The sequence below is a fragment of the Pinus tabuliformis genome, chromosome 6, assembly GCF_031772625.1.
Source record: "Pinus tabuliformis cultivar Carrire ecotype Pingquan chromosome 6, CPIR1, whole genome shotgun sequence".
NCBI classification, from domain to species: domain Eukaryota; kingdom Viridiplantae; phylum Streptophyta; class Pinopsida; order Pinales; family Pinaceae; genus Pinus; species Pinus tabuliformis.
Genome location: NC_142292.1, coordinates 1,827,664,868 through 1,827,683,879, shown reverse-complemented (window position 1 = coordinate 1,827,683,879; position 19,012 = coordinate 1,827,664,868). Strand labels below are relative to the sequence as shown.

General features: G+C 41.7%; 1 protein-coding gene across 1 annotated transcript in view; it reads right to left on the bottom strand.

Moving 5' to 3' along the window:
- Positions 1-19,012, bottom strand: part of LOC149266304 (lipid-binding serum glycoprotein family protein) — a 209,913-nt gene that overhangs the window by 119,726 nt on the left and 71,175 nt on the right. The gene's annotated exons all lie outside the window — the stretch shown is intronic.

The window sequence follows — 19,012 nt, the reverse complement described above, 5'->3', positions numbered from 1 at the left end:
TTTCTAGGGTTTCTGCAGCCACACATGCGAAGATACAGGAGGCTCCCTGCGGTCATTGCAACAGTAAATCACAATGACAAATATCTTGGTTTTGGGCTAAGAAACAAGGACCATAAGGCCTCCCCAACCAGCGAAGAAGAAAGGAAAGATCAGCGAGGCTAAAGGGACTATTTTAGGGTTCTGTCCACATGTACAACAAGTGAAATTTTGCGATTTGACAACAGGTGAAGGCAGCACAGTTAGAGGCCTCATTCTGATATGTGACTAAGTATACAAGGTCTCCTAAGGACAGCAAAGAAGGTTCTCTTTATAGCAAAGTAAAGAAGCCCTAATATTCTAGGGTTCTCCTAAGAAGAAAAGAAGCCTAAGCAGCAGAAGAAGGACAAAGTGTTGAGGAGCAGAATGCCGGAAGACAGAGGACCATGTGCCAGAATTTATAGTGCAGAAAGAGGAAGGATTTGACTTGTGCTTGGAGGATCCTATAATATTAATTTATGGTATGTTTTATGCTTAGTGCAGTTTACTTCAATTTCTTCTTATTAGCCACTGTTTAGCAATCACATAAACATAGAGTAAAATGCAGATAGAACATTAATAGATCGACAAAAAACAAGCCAAGAAAAGAGACACAAGATGTGGCGACTAGCCAAGGACAAACCCTAATGCAGGGAAACACTTTGATCAATTCTTCTTTAATCTTCAATAGTTCAGCAGAGAGAGAAATAGTACAATTGTAAGATCTGTAATTTTTATGACAGCAGTAATAGAAGCCCTAACCAACACTTGCAAAGTAGATCAAATGGTCCACAAATGACCTTGAGTCAACCTTAGTCAACTCAGCCTTCAACAGCAATGAAGGAAAGCCCAAAACAACCCAAAAGAAATGGTCAAAACTGGTCAACGTCTTGGCAGCCCTGCAATCAACGCTAACTAGTCAGCGCTGGTCACTTAGTGAGTCAAATCAAGTCCACGGATGGCAGATGAGGATTGCGACTTGCTTGAGGGAGACTCCCCACACTAGGCCGCAGTGAAAATGCCTCCCTCATTGATCAATGCAATCCTCCCTTGCTTGCTGCACCCAGGTCAACGAAAGTCAACGCAGAACAGACCTGTGTCCTCCTCCTTGCTGCGTCTTCCTTGCCTCCTTGCTGCGTCCTTCTTCTCCCACGATAGCTGCTCCTTGTTAACCCAATCAAGTAAGGAGAGTGAGAGAGAAGAAGATAAGATGAGATGAGATGGTGAAAAAATGCCTCCACCTATCTTGTATTCATATGAGATGTTGAACATGTGTGCCACACATTTAGCTGCTAGTCGACCTTGACAATTTGTCAAGTAATTACAAATAAATTCATATCTCCATAAATACTTGTCAGAATCGAATGATCATTAAATCAATCCTACACCTCTCGACGAGAGGAATCCAAGAAAAATATCAATGGCACATGGAGTTTGGCCTTAGTTGCCAATTTTAACATATAATCAAGGGTCTAGGATTTGGCAGTTGTTCAAATAAAAAACTTCAATAAGAGAAAACTTACAAAGGGTTTTCCTCTCAAGAGTGGAGAGGTTTTGTCCCTGGCAGAAAGCCAAACTTTGTGTTCTTGTTATTTTGTTTTGGTAGCAATTTGATGAAGTACACACATATGCACTAATAAGAAGAAGAAGAGAAGCATAAGCTAAACAAGAAAAGTAAAAAGACTCCACAAATTGTTATCAAGTAACGAAGAATCATCACAACACTACTTTGCCCTAGATTCTTCAACATGGTATCAAAGGTTAGGTGACACATCAAGGAAAGGGCAACTCAAGAACACTCATCAAGGGGAAGCATCTACAAAGTTGAAGCATCAAGCCTAGAAGTCTCAATCACTTCAAGGACAAGAAGGGTCTACAATCCATCATCCATCAAGGAGGTCTACAAAGCTAGAAGAAGAGCCTTACATAAAGGCACCTACAAAGAAGAACAGATTGAAGCAGGACCTACATCAAGCTACAAGTCATCATCAAGCAAGTGTTTCAAGATCCAGGGAAGACAAGCCATCAAACCTTCAAGGAGGAAGCAATTCCATTACATCTCAAAATCTATCAAGTAAGTACATGTCCCCTTCTGAATATACATCAATGTCTTTTTGCAAGGAAAGCAATAAATTGGTAGGTACCAATAACTTTCTTGCATGGAAGAAGAGGACTGATCTACTACTCAAGGAGAATGAAGTCCTAGAGCATGTCAAAGGGAATATCACTATCCCTACTAAGGCGCAGACTCAAGCTTTAGCCAAGTACAATAAGGATGAGACAAGAACTCAAAGGATTCTGATATAATCAATCAAAGACTCGCATTCCTTATGTCTCCAAGTTTGAGACATCAAAAGAAATTTACGATAAAGTAGTAGAGCTATTTCTGGTATCCACAACCGGAGAAGTAATATCTTTGAGGAATAAATTATACAAGATGAAGATAACAAAGGAAGGAATAGCTCCCTACTTCATGCAAAATCTCTGAAATGAGAGATCAACTTCAAGAGCTTGGGGAAGTCATGTCTAATAGAGAGATGACAAATGTAGTTCTCAATGCTCTACCTGAGGAGTAGGGAAACTTCACATCTAACATATATGCCAAGAAGGAAGCAACCACTCTCAATGAAATGTGGTCTTTATGCAGAATAAAGGAAACCAAACTTGAGGCAAAAGAAGATGTGGGATCAAAGGAGCAAGCATTTGCTACCATGGCCAAAAAAAAGGGTAAATTTGGCAACTTTGGTATATGAAGAACAAACAACAAAGACATGCCCAAGATCCAATGTTTTAGATGCCAAGAATATAGACACTACAAAAAGAATTGCCCTAAGATTAATAAGGACAAAAACAACAAAAGGAAGAGGGAAGAAGCTCACTTGACTCAAGATGTGAAAGAAGAAAGAAAGAAGCAAAAGAAAGAAGATCCTCTGAATCTCTACTATGACTAGGTCAGACTCTTTACTTCTAGACTTCTTTCAAAGTTTTGAGTAGAATAGGAGCATGTAGGAATAAATTAAAATTGCATTGCTAGAAACACCCTCTAGAATCTAGCAGCATGATGTACATAGAGTCCTAGACACTCATGTAGATGTAACACTTATGAGAAGAACAAAAATGCATAAGTAGAAATATCTTCTAGAATATAGGAGCACGGTAGATATAGCTCAAGCTATTCATGTAGAAGAAGCATACCTAGTATACGACCTCATACATGACGAAAGAAAATTGATCATGATAAGAATATTAGAAGACCTACTTCATCAAAAGAAAGGAAACATTTGCAAGGCAAGGATCTTTAAGATCCTATGACGGAATCTTCAAGAGAAGGTTCATGAACCAAGGCAGATGTCTCATTGGGAATCCCATTCATGTGATTCAAGAAAAGGGATGATATGCAGGGAAGCTAAGATGAAGCAAGAAGGGCCACACCAAGGTCAATCAAATGAAGCAAGGATGATCAAAGGAGAATCAAGATGAGGTATGAATCAATGTTGCACGAAGCGGAAGCGTTTTTTGGAAGCGGGGACGCCGAAGCGTCATTTTCCAAAAATCTAGGAAGCGAAGCGTCCGCGGAAGCGTCTGCTATATATATATATATATATATATATATATATTTTTATTTTTTTTGCATTTATACTCAAAACAAACATCCCAAATACCAAATTAATTGTAGAAGACATGAAAACATGCATATTTTTGCATAAATCAAGATAGATATAACATCCACTGTACATTAATGATCTAGAATCTAGATTCTTCTCCTCTTGTCTAGCCTTTGCCTCTACCTCGATTGTCTAGGAATATTAGTCAACATTGCCCAATTTTGATCAAACTACCTAATTCAAGACTTAAAATATGGTAGAAAAAGCTTAACATGTTTGATCGATGATTTTGACTTGATTGAAAGGTAATTTTTTGCTAAGGGTGTGCCGCGTGACAAAGGAGTTCAACAATTAACACCACCAACACCAGGGTACATATAGGGCTTGGTGCTCTTGATTAAATGCTAATCGCATACCTTCATACTTGATATAATCTAATGAAATGCCACAATCCCATTGATCCTGAATACCTGAAAACTGTTAAGTCTGCTGAATTTTGAATAGGATATGAAATTCTATTTTCTCCATATGAAGTCCAATGAGGCTGGAACCACTCTCAAACATCCTGAGTCATTTCATGGTAATGTTAAAAATTTAAGTAAAAGGATGAAAATGAAAAATAAAGGAGAATGTCACTTTTACTTTAAGAATTTAACATTACCATGAGGGAGCATCTGCTATATTTATATTTTTTTTGCCTTCATTCATCACCCTAACCCAAGGTGGACCCACCCCCAACAAGCAAACTCACCTAAAATTTAAAAAAAAATTGAAAAAAAACGATTTTCTAAACGCTTTTCCGGAAGCTTTTCTGGAAGCGTACAGAAGCGTCTGGGAAGCGTACGGAAGCGTACGCTTCCTCCTCCGAAGCGCCACGCTTCCGACGCCCGAAGCGTCGTACGAAGCGCGCTTCGGCGCTTCCGTACAACGCTTCCAAATTTCCAGGAAGCGGCTAAAAAAGCCGAAGCGGCGCTTCCGAATTCGGAAGCGCCGCTTCCGGCCAAGCTTCCTAGGCGCTTCCGTACGGGACGCGCTTCGGGGCTTGGAACCGGGGGGGGCGCTTCGTGCAACACTGGTATGAATGCATCAAAGTTTAAGTCATGTTATCATTTGTATACTATTGAGTCATGGGTATAGTTCTATAACATGATCAAGCATGAAAGAATCTCTTTCACCAAGGACATGCTTAAAGGCATGCACTACAATGTGATGAAGGTCAACAAAATAATATGCTCACATAAGGAGCATAAGATTGCTAACTAAGAAGCAAGAAGAAATGCTGACAAGTCCAGAAAGCAAACAATGAAGGAATGCTCTCACAAAAAGCATTAGATGGTTGACCTATCTATCTGAGGAGAAGCAAATGAAGAAAAGAGATCAAGCATGCGAAGAACACCATGATCACCGAGAATCACTATCTGACAAAAGCCTTGAATATATCTCCCGAAAGAAGGCAAGACAACTCTGATAAAGAAAGGACCCTTGACACCTATGAAGGCCTTGGAGATACAAAAGGTGCAGATAACTGATTCTACTCTACAGAGATGTCGTGATGAAGAAGCCATCCAACAAAAGAAAAAGCAATGTTGAAGCAATATCAGGATGAAGTCATAATGGGCTACTAGGTCAAAGCATGTAACCTAGCAAGTACTATGAAGCATCCATGAGGAGAGTATTCTAAAGCATGGACAAGATGACAAAGGAGTAGCCAAGATGACAAGAAAAACCCGATAGTCACTTTCCACGAAGCAATGACATGACAAACCCAGAAAGAAAGTGATCAATGGGTGGTGCCCTACCTAGAAGAATTTCGATCAAAGACTTCATGACATCAAGAAAGGAAGGAGATCAAGCAACTAAAGGACCCACGAAGAAGTTGTTGATGAAGGAAAGAGTCCCCAGTTAAGAGGTAGCTCTGACAAGTCCCTGAACAAGAGGGAGTTTTTGAATCACCCTTGATCACAAAGGAGTGACAATTGTGTTTTCCATTTCATGGGTCATGCACTAGACCAGGACTAACAGCAGTAAGTCTAGATGAAGGCCATGAATGGAAATGTAGACACAAGATAGACACAACATTCTTATCTTCATTTGGGAAGAAAGAATGGGAGGATTAGGTAATCATCTAGCATCCGATACTCTTTGAGGATGTGTAGGGCATCTAAGACATGAGTAGGCAAGAGGATTGATATTTTTTAAGGGTTGGGAACCCAAGATAAGAATAGTCCTAGAAGGTCATACCAAGAGAACACCCAGGTGGGTATGTACCTTGAGAGACAATGATGAAGGTGTTTATAAATCATTGGTCTCACCAGCATTGTAGCTCATGGTCTAGTAAATAGATGGAGTTGTTAATCAAGGCCTTGCACTATGACAATGCTAATGGATATGATGCTATAACAGATGGATTGCAAATCTGGTTTCTCTTATGTGAATTCTTCAAGATTGAAAATTTCCAAACACCTTGTAATGTTGTATGAATACCTCCCTAGTTAAGAGGAAGTGTTGAAGGAAATGTAACTAGGCTAGGTCTTCATAAATGTAATTTTGATATTTGTACTTATTCAAGAAAAAGATAAATTATTTTTGTATTATTTGTCAATGAGTTTCTTGCTCATTGAAAATAGGTCAAGCACATTTTGAAGTGCTTCTAGAGAGTCAAAGTCAAAATGTAATTATGATAAGACCCTTTGAGGGCATGTTACATCATGTATGACATCATACAAGGTCATGGGAACACCTCCAAGCATACTCAAATCCTCTCCTAGCATCAACGAAGTCTACAAGCAGCAAAACAATGAATAAATTGAATTATAGAGCAAACTGTCGAGTCAACCTTATGAACAGTCAAGTTGGCCTAAAAGAGGAGGGATAGACCTCCATTTATAGAGGTTGTCCACTCCTCATTTGAAAAAAACTTCACTCTGAAATCTGCAAGCAAGAAAGAGGATGAGGAAGGTCGAAGATAAGCCAAGGAAAAGGGTTACAAGGGCAGCGTGATAAGGAGACAGAACAGCCAGGATAAGAAGACAGCTTTCTAGGGTTTCTGCAGCCACATGTGTGAAGATACAGGAGGCTCCCTGCGGTCATTGCAATAGTAAATCACAGTGACAAATATCTTGGTTTTGGGTTAAGAAACAAGGACCATAAGGCCACCCCAACCAGCAAAGGAGAAAGGAAAGATCAGCGAGGTTAAAGGGATTGTTTTAGGGTTTTGTCCACATTTACAGCAAGTGAAATTTTGCAATTTGATAGCATGTGAAGGCAGTACAATTAGAGGGCTCATTCTGATATGCGAATAAGTATACAAGGTCTCCTAAGGACAGTAAAGAAGGTTCTCTTTATAGCAAAGCAAAGAAGCCCTAATATTCTAGGGTTCTCCTAAGAAGAAAAGAGGCCTAAGCAGCAGAAGGACAAAGTGTTGAGGAGCAGAATGCCAGAAGAAAGAGGACCATGTGCCAAAATTTATAGTGCAGAAAGAGGAAGGATTTGACTTGTACTTGGAGGATCTTATAGTCAAGGGTCTAGGGTTTGGCAGTTGTTCAAATAAGAAGCTTTAATAAGAGAAAACTTACAAAGGGTTTTCCTCTCAAGAGTGGAGAGGTTTTGTCCCTAGCAGAGAGCCAAACTTTGTGTTCTTGTTATTTTGTTTTGGTAGCAGTTTGATGAAGTACACACATATGCACTAATAAGAAGAAAAAGAAGCATAAGCTAAACAAGAAAAGTAAAAAGACACCACAAATTGTTGTCAAGTAACGAAGAATCATCACAACACTACTTTGCCCTAGATTCTTCAACAACACGAGGGTTCTCACATGTATAGGGAGTTGACTATGAGGAGACCTTCGCACCAGTTGCTCGTTATACCTCTATTAGAGAAGTGATCTCCATAGCAGCTGAGATGGGTTGGAAGATTCAACAGATGGATGTGAAGACCACCTTTCTCAATGGGGTAATACAAGAGGAGGTGTACATTGAGCAACCACAGGGCTTTGAGGTGCATGGGAGAGGGTCTCGTGTGTAGGCTTAAGAAAGCCTTATATAGACTGAAGCAACCGTCGAGAGCATGGGAGGAGAGGATTGATACTTACTTGCAGTAGATGGGTTTCCATAAGAGTGACGCAGATCCAAACCTATATTTCATTATGGTTGGTGAGGATCCAATTATTCTAGTTTTGTATGTGGATGATTTGTTTATTATAGGAGATGAGAGACTCATCCAACACTGCAAGAGGGACTTTGCTTTAGTGTTTGACATGACCGATATGAGATTGATGCACTACTTTCTGGGGTTGGAGGTTTGGCAAGAGGATGGGCAAATCTTTGTGGGCCAGGGCAGATATGCAAGTGGCATACTAAGGAGATTTCGTATGGAGGATTGCAGGCCTATGGCTACTCCGATGATCACCAACTGGAAGAAGTTGCATGCTTCAAATTTCAAGTTGGTGAACCCCACAATGTATCATCAATTGGTCGGTTCGTTGATGTATGTGGTCAACGCTAGGCCGGATATCTGTTTGATTGTCAACACATTGAGTCCGTTTATGATGGAGCCCATAAGTGCACTAGGTGGCTGTGAAAAATGTATTATGGTACCTACATGGCATAGTGGACTATGGATTGGACTATATTCAGGGGGATGGAGTCAGATTGACAGGTGGTACATGTTATCACCCAGGTTGTTCCCTATGACTCCCAAGGGAATACGGCCGGGGTAACCACTAACCAATCTTTGGGTTACAGTTTCTAGCCAAACTGTAATCAGAGAGGGCTCTCTCTTTATGATTTGTCTCTGTTCTGATAGTATTTTAGGCTAGCTATGATGTTCAAGGTTTTGTTTTTGAAATGTGTTTGGTGATGATTCCAGTTAATATATATAGGTACTTACTAGCATGTCTTAGTCCATTGGGCATGGAGTCAGTGGTCCTTTAGTTTCCTTGATGTGCTGTGTGATACTGTAGTGAAGCTGCAGAGCCAGATTAGTGTCTGAGAAACAATATTCGTAATAGTGATTGAGTGTGGTGTATCCAGTTTATGCAAGGCAGTTAAGAATCTTACAATAAACTGCTAAAGAAAGACAGTGAGAATATTATTCTGGAAGCAATGAAGAATTTCTAGATAACATTCATACCTATAGAATTAATAGAAACATGAGCAATTAAGAATTCATGTCCATGGTTAATTCTGAAGACAAACATGTACAGCAGTAAAAATTGAGTGCAAGGTGTAAAAAGACAAATCCTGCACTATTCTTTTTCTCTACTGCTAGTCTAGTATAACATGAGTATGATTTAATAAACATAAGAAGACAAGAACAGAGATTGAGGAAAACTTGTTATTTCATCAGGCAGCACAGGAATTCTGCATCAGCACTCATAGCATCATCCAGACATCAAGTATTTCAGGAAATCACTGAGCTGGTCCAGCCCTTTGTATTAGATAAACTGAGAGTATACAATAGATTTGCCTTAGAGTCAAAATCACCAACCCCTAATGCGTTGCCAAGGGGGGTATTTATACAAAATTTACATAAGAAAAATATCAGAGAATGAGTTAATGGCTCATTTAAGTTATGCCAACTCCTGGAGCATTGTAGCTGAGAGAGTTAATGCTGAAATAACTCTTTGGTGCCTTAGCTGTCAAAAATAGTCAGAAGCAGTTGGTTTGGCGGCTGTTGGAGTCGGCTGAGGATACGCTGTCAAAATTTGCGTATTGTCTTATCCCTTAGGCTAGCTGTCATTGTCCATGTGCTGAGTCACCTTTCAGCTGCCTTTAATGTTGTCTTTGTCATGCTGTTTGTTTTGTAGTGACCTGGAGCTGGCAGTGGCCGAACAACTGAGGCTACCGTGGCAAAATCTGAAGCATTGCTTGCCACCAATCCTCCTTAGGCATTTGATGTCTCCGAATTTTTATTAAAGTCTCATCGGCCTCTGTATATCTATAAAAGTTAGGAGGAGTTTCAAAAAGATGATTTACCTCATTTTCAATAAAGAACAGGCCTTCAAGTTTGTCATATAAGCTCTGTCCTGTAGGAGGCCCTGTTTGCTCAGATGTACTGCCAGATGCAGTAATCTGATTTTCAATGACAGTTGCCATTCTGTTGGCAAATTGATCTCGGGAGATCAATCTTCCTGCTCCGCTTAGGAGGCTGGGCAGGCCCTTTGCTTGCAGCACTGCCATCTTGAGTTTATATTCCTCCACATCACCCTGTATCTCATAGCACTTCCTCTCCACTGTTTGAACATAATTCCTGAGAGTTAGTACCTTCTTGGCAGTGAGGACAGCCTCTGTTCTGTTGGCAATGCCTATGGCTGCTAGTTCCTCCTTTTCTTGCCTGTTCAGGAAGTCTATCATCCTGTTGGCCTGTTCAGGTCTGTCTCCCAGTAATGTTTTGGCCTTATGGATTTCTGCTTGTGCTTGGACCATCAAGTCCATCTGCTCATGTATTGTTTTGATTGATCTCCATTGTTGACTGATGGATTGGCCAATTTTGGCCCATAGAATCCTTTTTATGTCGGCCATGGCAGTCTCTAGATTCAGCTCCTTCTCTAAGGCCTTTATCTTGTCTTTTAGGGCCTTTATTTCTCTGCCCTGCTCTGCTACAGTTACTTTTGATTTGTCATACTTGGCATCCAGTTCTGCCAATTTTTCCTTGGCCTTCTTTATCTCATTTGCCTGGAGCTCCATTTCCTTGATGGCCTTAGTCAATTCTTCTACACTTGTGCTGGCATCTGGAGCTGTTGTTGTTCCTGCTGCTTCTGTTGTGGGGGCCACTGCTGCCCCTGTAGTTGTTGTTGTTGTTGAAGTAGTTGGAGGAGCTTGGGATGTGGATTCACCTTGTTTATCTTGTAATGCTCCTTCCAGCTCTTTCTCCAAATCTAGGACCCTCTGGTTTAGCTGCATTATGAGGTCCAGTTGGTCATCCACCTGTTTTTCCTTTTGTAGCTCTGCCGTTTGAGGGTGCTCTGTGGGCAGCAGCTTTAACCTCTTCTTTAACGCATTTAGGTCATCTTCTTTCTTCTTCAGAAGGGCCTTTACACCCTTTGGATCACTAGGATCATGTCCTAGATCAATAATGATGTCCTCAAGTGACTATATTCTATTGTCTTTTTCCAGGGAGGACATTCTCTCAAAATCCAACTGTGTGTTGGTATTTTGCAGGGACTCCTTTAGCTCATGGGCCATGGTTGCCCTCTCCACCAAGGTTGCATAAACCATCTCTCCAGCTTGCTTGTGGAGTTCAATTTGGTCCATGGGATGGATGTCTTTGGCCATGACTTCCACCCTTGTCTTCACAAAATCTGCAGCTGACTTAGGCTGCGGTATTGTAGGCTTAAAGTGACTGAGGATGATTTTTTCCTCTTTAATGTCATACACAGACATTAGCCTTTCTTGCTGGGCTGGTGTTGCATCTATGAATTGTTTGTAGACCTCTGCCCTCAGCAGATCATTCTGAGCCTTTATTTGTTTGAAAGAAGCCTTAGTGCTCTTGGGCTTCTTGCACTGTTGGGAGGAGGAAGACACCTCCAAACCAAGTTGCAATCCTTGCTCCTGCTGAAAGGAGCTTGTCCCTGTGTGCTGGCTGCCCTCCCTGTTTTTCCTTGAACTGTCAAGGAATTCTTCAGTGATGTCTTCTACCTCCGGGGAGTCAGCTCTTGGCCTCTTGGTCTGGGGTTGCTGGGATGATCCACTAGCAGGGGTGGACTCTTCTCTGGCTCTTTTCGTACCCCTCTCCTCATGTGCTGGGGTCTGCAAAATTGGAGCAGTCAATGGCTCAGTCTGTGGAGGTGGAGTTTGCATTGCTGGAGCTGCTGGTAGCTCCGTTTGTGGAGGGGCAGTCTGCTCTTGTTGCTGTTCTGTTTGCTGCCCTTGTTGGGGCTCTTGCTGCTGCTCATTTGAAGGGGCAGGCTTTTCTTTTACTGTTTCTTCTTCTGCACCCATTATTCCTTTGCCTTTGTCAGTACCTGGTGCTGCTGTAGAGGGTGCCTGTACGACTGGTGCAGTCCTTGAGGCCGAGGTCCCTTCTCCTGCTGAATAAGGCCGTTTGAAAGGTACCTGCTGCACAGAGTCTAGGTCAATAGTTTTTTCAAGCTCCTTTACATTCTTTAGCATTGTCTCTTCTTCAGTTAGCTTTTCAACTAGAGTACCCTGCTGCCATTCTTGCTGGTTGGCATATCTTTCAATGTGTGGGTATTGACAATGCCTATAACCTAGAAGCCTGTATTTGGTTCTTCTAGCAGTGATGAAGCCTTGAGGGTCATAAGGGACCCACCGAAAACTATATGACAGCTTGTATTTATCTTTGAGGATTAGGTCTGCATCTTCCCATCCTTCTTTCTTATTCATAATGAAGGGGCCCAACTGGTGTTTGAACTTGAGGTGGGCCTTCTTTTTGGAGCTGTGGAAGTGGGTGAGGTCGGACTGAATCAACTGCCTGTAATACTCCAAGGCAAATAACCTCATAGGCACATATTTTGGGAGCCTGTATGGACAGAGCTCACAGCCATAGACTCTGATGACTGTATGATTCTCATATAGGTACCAATCACCTATTTTGTATTTTTTGGAAAGCTGTAGAGCTTTCTGTATCTCAATTGATATTCCGGGAGGAGGGGACCTCATCAATAGGCAAGAGACTGGGTATACAGATTGGTCAATAAATTCACAATAGGAGTAAGGTGAATTTGAGACTTTGTGATAGACAGAGGTCCAGAAGATAACAGATCTTCTTTCCCCTCTATAATCCAGCTTTTTGATGTAGCATGGAAAAGCCTCAGACTGATAGTACATGAAAAGGTGATAGATATAGGCCGAGTATTTGAAGACACCCTGTCTATCCACTCTGCTCAACTGATCATGAATCTTGTTAGCTATGAACTTAGCAAAGTTGTACTTGCGGGCAGGGGGCTGGCCTGAGCTATAAGCAGATAGCAATACCAGCATTGTTGCATCCACATGCTCACTGGTTCTGTACCCCAACACATAGGCAATCATGTCCAGCAAAAGCCTGCCTACATCAGTGAAAAAGACATCCAGGTAGGGAGGTGGCCCTGTGGGCAGGCACTCAGGTCTCATAAATGTCCTGGTGACCTTCTGAATTTCCTCACTGGTCATCTTGGCACCAGTGTCCAGCAGATAATTCATGGAAAAGGGGAACAGCAGCTCAGTCTGATCAAAGTGGAGCATCTTATTGATAGTCTCAGGATTGATGTGAAAGAGGATGCTCCCAGATGGAGACTTAATGGCTCTTTGCTGCACATCATAGTTTCCAGCACATAGGTGAATGATCTCAGGAAAAACATTTACAGAGGGGAGACAGTAGTATGGCAGGTTTGACTCCCATATCCCATATGTATCATGACCATTCAGGTAGTCCTCTCTTAACTGCCTGAAGGTCTGCAAGAAGTCCCTGTTACCCACAAAGTCTTCAATGAGATAGTCCTTGTCAGCAAAGGGCAAGGCCTCCAGGTCTTTATTTGGTGGATTTAATGGAGCTACACTGAGGGCTGAGGGTGCAGGGGCAGCCATTGTATAATCTGATTTTGAACAAGGTGAGTGCCAAGGTTTGCAAGGTTCCTCAGAGCTTAAGTGATAGCCTCACTGTAGACAATGTTTAAAATGTGTTTCACAGTGAAAAGGCAGGCTGGTTTCTGCAGTTTTTGGTAAATTCACAGGGATTGTGAATTGCTAGGGGTAAATTGCAGAGGGTATGTGAATTACTTTGGTAAGAAGCTGCAGCTGGTCTACACCCGGCAAAAGGGAACAATGCCGGGCAAGTTCGAGGCCGAACTGGTAACCTTCGACCGTGAATTAACGTTTTAATAGTGAATTGCCGGGGCAAAGGACAATGCAGGTGGATTTGATGGTAATTTGGTGAAAAACAGTGTGCAATTTGGCAATTGAATGTTTCTTATGGAGAATTCACATAGAAATTGGTATGTTCAGTGGGAAAACAGGGAAGCTGCGGTGAAATACCTGGCAAACGAGCTGGAAAGCCTGCGGGCCGAACTGTGAAGGCTGAATGTAGCTGATTTGATGAGTTGGCACGGTCGCAAGTTTGAATTTGGAGGTCCGGAGGCGATTTGGCAGTGAACCAGCGGCAACGGCTATGTCTTTTTCGCTCGAAAATGACATAAAACGGCCTAAACCGTGACTTTTAACGACAAATTTGGAAAAAATAAGTAATTGGCGCCTTTCCGCCGATGACGTCAGCATGACGTCATGGCGGGCCCGGGTACGGAGGGTGACGTGGCTGCTGAGGTGTAGGCCAGCGTGGCCGGACACGGTGGCGGGCGGATGAGGTGGCAGGGCCACGCAGCGCGGGGGCGGGAGAAGGTGCTACGTCATGATGACGCCTGAATGACATAAGGGGGAGGTGGTAACGGGGAAGGTGGTAAGCGGTTTCCCCGCACCACCTTTGGGCAAAGGCGGTATCGGGGAGGGGGGCTCCGAACAACCCCGCCGCCTGCCACGCGTCCCATGTACGGGGCGGAAAACCACCGTTCCCCGGACGCTAAAGGTCGGCAGGTCCGGATCCTAAAATACCCGCCCACCGTTGGATCGGGGGTGGCAGATGATGGACGGCTGGCGGGCCTCCCGACGGATCGTGCATGTTGGGGGGGGTCCCGCCTCCATTAAAATATTCAATTTAATATTTTGGGCGGAGAACTTTAGGTTTAAGGGTTTTCTGTGGGTTTTTCGGGCTTTTCTGTAGGAAAGAGGGTTTTTTAGTGGGTTTTAGCAGAGGTAAGGGGGTTCTTTGTGGAATTTCTGAACAGAGGGGAGGTGAAGGCTTGGGGGGAGGTTATTACTCCAACCAGAGGCTAGAGCAATCCCATGACAGGGTTGGCCCTGGTCCCTGGTGGACCAATGTCTCCCTCAATCAAACTTATTTAGCTATAGTGCTAAAAGTGAGGATATTTATACAATGCTGGGGATTTATACACCATGGTGTTATAGTAGTAGGGGGAAGGGAATCATAAGGGATTTAGATAATAAGAAGTTAGGGGTTAATATGAGTGAGAAAAGTGAATGAGGAGTGATATCACTGAGTATATATGAAAACAACTTATATTAGGGAGTAGATCAAAATGAAAAGAATTTTAGACAAGAAATGTGGCTTTTACAGGAGCAAGAACCAACATAAAACCTTAAATTCTTCCCTGAATCTGAACTGATGAAGGGATGTTAGTAAATGAATGTGAAAGGGGAAAAATGGGAAGTTAGACATGCTCCTTTGTTTTGTTGCAACATGATGGAGAAGAGAACCTTCTCAAACCATTGATTTTCCTTTGTGAATAGGTTAGCCCACATTCAATTGTAAGGAATGACTTTTCTTCAACCCCATCTGCCTACCCATCTATTTGCCTAGCATTTTTTGTTTCTCCATGGAGGGTGCACTTAGACTTGCAGACCCTTATGTGCCTTTTCTTTTCTCTTGGCTTTTTCTTTTGATTTTCTATCTAGAACTACCCTTATTGCTTCCAAGGTCCCAGATTAAGCAGTTGGGAACCTTAATTCTCTACCTAAGCTACTGGTCTGCCAAGATTAAACAGTTTGGACAGACTTTTTTCTCTATTCTACAACAGAAAATTGAAACATGGCATGATCCAGATTAGGCTGTTGGACCATCCATCAAAATTTAGTCAACCTCAAGCTATGTACACACATTGTTTTCTCTTGGAAATATGGGATCTTTGCATCACCAAAGCAGAGCATATTTGGACCTTTCTTTGCCAATCATGAAATATGAAACCTATTGGTATAGGTAACTAACAGTACAGACTCAGATTGGGTTGGCAGTGCTAGTGACTGGAAGAGTACTTATGGATGTTGTTTCAGGTTGGGTCCGGTAGTTGTATCGTGGTTCAGCAAGAAACAGAGATCAATGGCACTAAGTTTTGCGGAGGTTGAGTACATTGCAGCCAATTAGGCCAGTTGCGAGGCTATTTGGCTTCGCAAGTTTTTGTGTGGCTTATTTGGTCAAAGGTTGAGACCTAAGTTGCATAGAGCGCTGAAATGTTTCGAAGTTTTCGAAACGGGTACGTTTAGAAAAGTCACCTCCCAAAAATGGAAACATCAGTCGAAACGTCGACCGAAACATCTTGAATGTATATAGATAAAAAAAGAGATTTATAAATAAGCGAATAACACATTATCTTGCAAGAAAAAATGGAATAATACCCATAGATGACAATTTAGAAGGAAAACTAAGTCTATATTAACTCTCATAAATGATTACATGATGGTCGAGTTTCGTACTTTTGGGTACGGGTAAGGCTCGAAACATCAAATTCCTAGAAGTTTCGCGCAACATAGCTGAGACTGACTATGATATACTGTGATAATCAGAGTTGCATTCAACTTAGGGAGAATCCAGTATTTCATGACTATTCAAGCACATAGAGATCAGGTACCCCTTCATTCATTATTTGGTTTAGAGAGGAGCAGTCAAGCTTGAGTACATATCCACTGAGAAGCAGGAACGGGACATTCTCACCAAGTCATTGCCAAGGGGTAAGCATGTGTATTTCAGAGATAAGATGGATGTGGTGAGAAACACCTTGCTCGGTAAAAGGGAGTGTTGAGAAAAGGTACAAGGAGATGTTTCCTAATGCTTTAGCCATTTAGCCTAGGAAAACACATTAAAATACCTACTTCGTGAATCGTAAGTGACTTTATGAGTTATTAAATTCATGTGAATTAAAAGTCATTTTATGAGGTACTTTAGTACTATATACTTTACATTATTAAAGTCACTTTATGTTTTTAAAGTGACTTTATGTGGAAAAAGGTACAAGGAGGCTCTTAAGGAAGTGGGGACAAGAAAAAAGGGGTCAAATGAAGATTAGATCTCCACCATTGATCTATGAGAGCTAAGATATAATCTCAGCCACAGATCAAAGGGTTAGGGTTCTCTCATCATTACGAGAGACTAAAAAGGGAAAAAGGCAAAGTGAGCTCAATTCATTCTTCATGTGCATTTGTGAAGGAGAGGAGAAGGGCAAGAGGAGAAGGAAGGCTTAGAGAGCTAGTTTGTTGAAGGAGAAATCAAGTGGCAGCAAGGACAAGACTATTCTCAGCCCTGAGTTTTAAGGCTGAGATACAGGCATGTATATCAAGGCAGCTACAGCAATTTGAGAAAGACCTTATTGTCTCGAATTCCTAGGTTGGGCTGTGAAGGAGGTTCAGCAAGTTCAGTAGTCCAAAAAACAAGGAGATAAGAGGCAGCTTTAGCGAGTTTTTGAGGCACGTCTTCTGCGCAGATTTTGAGGCAATCAGAGCATTAATATCAGAGCTGACAACGTGGATTTCAAAGCAGAGTCTTCTTAGACAATAGCACAATTTTGCAGGCAGGAGAATCTGACAGAGATTTAGAAATCAAGGAAGAAATTCTAGGTAGAATAACAAATTTTAGGGTTGTATAGTCAGCCTATGACACAAATTCTGAGGACTCAATGGTCAACCTGTGGCCCGAATTTCTAGGGAGAATAAGTACCTCATATTCTGTATTTAATGCTGTACAAATTTCTCTGAAAATTTGAAGCAAATAAAATCCTTAAAACTGGTTTTCCCCTTGTGGGTTTTCCCAGGGTCTATGTTGTTGGAATTTCTAAGTCTAACTGTTAGAAACCCTTCATGTATTTTTCTGATTTATTGCTGCCTACATGTTCTGATTAATTAACAAGTTATTTACCATGTAAATACTGAAAATAAATACAAGTACATGCTCAACACATTACAAATCATCGACTGAAGGAAACAAAACAAGCACATGAGTGACACCGTTGTTTTTGGACCAATGTCCCCGGAAAAACCCAATGCGGGAAAACCAATGCAGCTATCTGAGGGTTTTAATTATTAAGCAGTTTCAGAATACAATCTGGGTGCCAAAACCGGCTCACCCAATAGAGAATAATCTCAGCAGTAGTACCTCTCAGTCGAAGACAGATGTTCCGGCTGAAACCCCAGATAAACACTCCGACAGCTCCCAGCTCCAATCTGCCCCACGAAAACCCCAACGTCAGCCTCTAGGGACTGCGTCAACCCTCTCTGGCCCAACGTCTGCCCAGCGTCACCCTAGCTCGCCCTGCGTCAGCCTCTGGAGGCACTGCGTCAGCCCTTAGAGCCTCTGTGTCACCCACACTGGCTCTCTGAGGCACTGCGCAACTCCTGGCTGCCTCTGCATGAACCTCTGGCTGGCTCTGCGTCCCTCTCTCATGTCTTTTGCATTGATCCTCCTGGTACTATCTTTACCTCTCTTCTTTTGTATTCACACCCCTCAATTGCAATTCTGATTACTCTTTCGACTTCCTCAGCAAACCCTGCCCTAAGAAATCGAAATCTTGATCAACTCGGTGTATTCTCCAAGTGACGCTCAAGCCTCCTCTTATACTTTTCTCGTTGACAATTCAACGACCGAGATTAATTCCCTAATCAATGGCTAAGATTAACTCTAGCTTGATCCATGACTTTTGGACCCTTCTAACACAGTTTTATATTAATTCACATTAATATTTTATTTTCCCTAAGTTTAGACTTAGGGACTCCATTAAAAATATTAATTATTTTAATATCTCTCAAACTGTTTAAAATCTGCCCAAACCATTTCTGGATATTGGAGATTTCATGGGCCTTAGCCTCTCCACCAAATTTCGAAGCTAGAGCATATCCGATGCTACCCCAAATCAACAAATGTTTGACCAAAAATAAGTGTCTCAAAATTGTGTGAATGCTTGTCTAAATTTCCTTATCAGCTGAAAAGTGAAAAGTGAATTAGTAGTGGTAGCCTGTAATGTTTCTTTTAAAATTTGCATTCAATTTATTTATCAACATGAACGAACATGTGGGGCTGTGGACATTGAACTCTATGCAAAACAAACTGAAACTGGGGAGAGCTACAGAATCAAAAATTTATCCACTAAACTGATCGGTAACAGGCACCATCTGTTTTCATTAACCTGTGGTACTACATTCAGGGATTCATTATGCATTTAATATGGAGAATTACATATAAGTAGACTTTTTATAATTGTGGTAGCTATGATCTCTCGTTCCTTAGAATATGGTGTGAAGGGTTACACACTCAATTACTTGCCAAATGTTTTTCACTGATTCGGGATGCAAATGATGCTCAAAAAGTACTTGCATATATCTTATCTCAGAAGTTTTAGCACTCAAAAAGTTGCCCAATTTTGTAGAGTTTTCTTTGTACATAGCTTTTATCACTGTACATAAAAAGTTTTGTGAGTACCAGCAGAGATCCATCTTAACTCCAGATTTGTTAAGCACCAAGAGGGATCCAAAAGCAATTGGCTACAAAGCTGTCAGTGCTTGAAAGATCCTGATTTAAATGTATCTATGTTAGTGCATGTGTATATAAATAGATATTA